The sequence below is a fragment of the Priapulus caudatus genome, unplaced genomic scaffold (genome assembly GCF_000485595.1).
Source record: "Priapulus caudatus unplaced genomic scaffold, Priapulus_caudatus-5.0.1 Scaffold1319, whole genome shotgun sequence".
Taxonomy (NCBI): Eukaryota; Metazoa; Priapulida; class Priapulimorpha; order Priapulimorphida; family Priapulidae; genus Priapulus; species Priapulus caudatus.
The window spans coordinates 4710-8492 of NW_014578380.1; positions in this window are offsets into that span (position 1 = coordinate 4710).

A 3783-nucleotide genomic window follows, 5' to 3' on the forward strand; every position below is an offset into this window, starting at 1 on the left:
ACTGAACTATCACGTATGTCGACTGTATATTGTGATTACTAGCACCAATTAAAGAGGCTACAGTACGTAGCCGAGTACCTTTAATACCCGTGTTGTTGCTCTGTTTTATCGTTGGTTGATCATAACGGAACGCGCCTGGCAGTCGAGGTGCACGACCCGACGTGTCGCCCCTGTGGAACGATCACGGCCTGATCAACCGCCACGCCACAGGGGGAAAGCGTTACACAACAAAGAAATACCAGCACAAATATTGCGTGTTTTAACATATACAAATAAGACACGCGTACAATTTATAATAGAAATTCTAATCTATATATACGTGCATAAACAATGGTTTATTGGATGCATACGTATACATAACTAAAACCTGGCTTAAGTACTAACGATTTTTTTATAATTGGACTTTTAACACAAACTAACAAAGAACTACCATCTTTACATAACTAAATGATTAGTGAAATGTCGCTGATATCTGCTACGGTAATAAGTAACCTAACTTTCTTGATAACAATGGTTTGCTGTTCCTTAAAAAAGGAGCATTTCATTAAATAATATGTTAATCTCGCTCGTGCTCGTGACCGCAATGGAGTCTACTAAAACGCATAAAAATCATAATCACCGAATTTACACAATAATAAAAATAACAAAACAAAATAAAAAAACCTGCAACACGTCGAAAAACATTAATAACGCAAGGATGCCGTATTCCTCTATATCAGCTTATGTGTGTATAGAAAATGTTGCAAAACTCGCTTTCACTTCTAATATAAAATATGTCCATAGACCGAATATTTTAGTTCTTAAACGCCCGCGGTGGTTTTTTTTCTAGCTAATTTGAAGGCTATGGCATAACCCGATACTGATTTAAAGTTGTACACCCACACAGTACAGCTGATATAGCAGAATACAGAACATCGTTGTTGACTGGAGCGCGTGCGTGCCCCCCCCCTTGCACTCACCCCCACATTATGGTAGGTATGTGCCACTGCGAAGTCAAAAATGGGGGCTCTAGAACTAACTCAGACATGAAAATGGGGGTCTCTGGTCTAATGTTTGTTTGAATGTGGGATGCTCTGGAACTGGCAATGTTCGAAAATGGGGGTTGCGTTGCATGCATGCCTTCACGGCCCGGCTTCAACGTATTCTGAAGTACGGTGCACTGGAACGAAAATTACAACAAATACATTCATATCATTATATCAGGATCAGGAATATACAGTAGTATCTATATAATATATCTATAGGTATAGTATGTGTATATAGATAATATATTGTGTTATCTATATACACATACATACTATATCTATAGATATAGTTTCTATATTATACACAGAAGGCCTGCATGATCAGTTTGAGTTTGCCCTCCGGAAGACGAAACGCTGACCAGAAACTACGAAGCTCGTCAACAACCTGTAACGATGCCGATCGGTAGCTAATGACTAACCAATAACCCGTGAATAATCGGGATCAGCAAAGAAACAATGAGCAAGGTGCATCATTATCATCACTATAGACGCCTATCAAGACATTTACAACACCGGGGTTCAACGGAAACACGCACGGTGCACAGTATTTTAAAAAGTCTCCAAAGAGGCAAGATAGATGCACGTAGATTTAATTACTTCAAACCAGTTTGTGTTCGTAGCGTTGATGTGTAATTAATTATAACAATTAAATTAGGTACTACCCATCTGGTAACAAGTACGTGTGGGTATAGACGATTTGTTATACAGTAAGTACAGTTGTATATGCAGTAAAATCCTAGAGTCTACTATCCCTTTAAGTTATAGTCCAGATGACTGTAACCTGGAAACCAGAGTCTACAGAACAGCCTGAACAGGATCTGGAAAAATTTATTTCTGCAACCAGTGCCAGTGCAACTGCCAGTGTATGGGTTCCGTGATCTGGGCTACTATCGCACGAAGGGTCGTTGTCGTAACAGGTACTACAGATATGTACCCGAGGTAGTTTTAGGTTGTTTAGTATTATGTTTATATTTTTATAATGAGAATGTTAGGGTAGGGTTAGATTAGGGTAGGGTTAGGGTTAGGGTTAGGTAGGTTAAGTAGTGTTCAGGGTTGGGTACACTTCGTAGTACAAGACTGGTACACTTTGGGATTACCAATATGCTACATATTTGCATATATGTACCTCGGGCTACATATCGTAGTACGCTGTACGACACAGACGCACCCTTGAAGCGCTACTCAACTACTCACTATATCAGTATCGACTCGCGGCTAGGGCGCTGCCATACCTCCCAACTCCAAATTGGTTGATCACAAATATAGTTAATTTTTAATTAAATTCTAAGTAGTGTATGGGGTCGGATTAGATTGGTAGTAGTATTAGGGTTAGGGTTAGGGTTAAGGGTTAGGGTCACAATAGCACAATAAAAGGAATTATAAAACCAGGGTAGTTTCAGGCACCGTGATGGATATCTCTATACCCAAACCTGGGAAAGAGTATCAGCCCTAGCTGGCGAGTATCAGTATCAACCTTCTTAGACGCGAGTGACCATCTGTCACGATATACACTTTTGTATATTTGGTGCAGGGTGATATGGGGGACAGAACGGGTTTCATTGCAAATCTCGATGAGAATCACGCATGCAATGCATCGCTGCGTAATGCATCCCGTGACGCCGCTATGCCAACGCAAAAAAAGACTAACCGTTCGCTCTAACCATGGCCTGCTACGCTTAGCTACTGAATATGTGTATACATCACTTCAATCCGGAATATGTATCTTCTTAAAAGGATGTTTTTCACGAAACACCCGTTTCATTAAACTTAGCAAATTACGTTGGCCATGTTACAAAACAAATCAGACAAATCAGAGAGAGTCATTACAATAGGGCCCTGGTTCGCGCTTGTATCTGCTGCGCCGCAGGAGGCCTGATAGACTCGCTTGCGTATTGGCTCGATTGTTTTTCTCAGGGGGAACGGTAGGTTTTTTTTCGCTGCCAATAGCGCGTACGGCCGCACTAGCAGCGGCATGCATTTCGGTTGCATGCGATCCACGAACCAGTTTCCAATGCATACCGGGCCGTCTGTCCCACAACTATAACCCTCACCAAAAGTAGTAAAGATAAGGTTAAATCTGGCACAGAATCCATCTCCGCCCATAATCAAGACTAACTATCAAACCAACTAAACCGCGCGCTACGACGCGGCGCACTACTAGTCGCTACTGCCTCTTCAAAAATAACATGGAACATCCCAGTAATTAGTAGAATAGCATCCGCTAGAACCGTCTGTTCTTTAATGGTGAACCACTTGACCAAATGTGAAAAAACAAAACNGCGTCACTTCAACTCGCTTTATTTAGACTGAGTCACGCGTCGGCATGCTCGTGGACGGCAATACATGACATCGCTTTTCTTACAAAAAATACAACTACGTTTCCAAATTCACAAAAGTGTTCCGTATGCCACCGATAAACAAACAGCATTTGCTTAATGCAATATTGTTGTTTCGGCTGTGCGATAATTGGGCATAACTCGCATATCTCGAGGTTCATCACCTCTATCTCGGAGGCGTGTGTGAGTTTCTTGTGCCTCAGAGATGCACGTCGATTTCTCCTAGTGACCCTTCCAGCTCGGCAGCCTTATCCTGTATGATCTGGGTGGTACATCCGTTTGATCTGGAATAAGCTCTGGCTAATTTCCACGTCTTCTTTTTGCTCTCACTCGATTGTGTCATATGGCTTCAGTGTTCAAACTGTTTTACGTGTCTGTCATAATATTTCTTCGCTCTTCTATGTCTGGCATCCTTTCAGGTT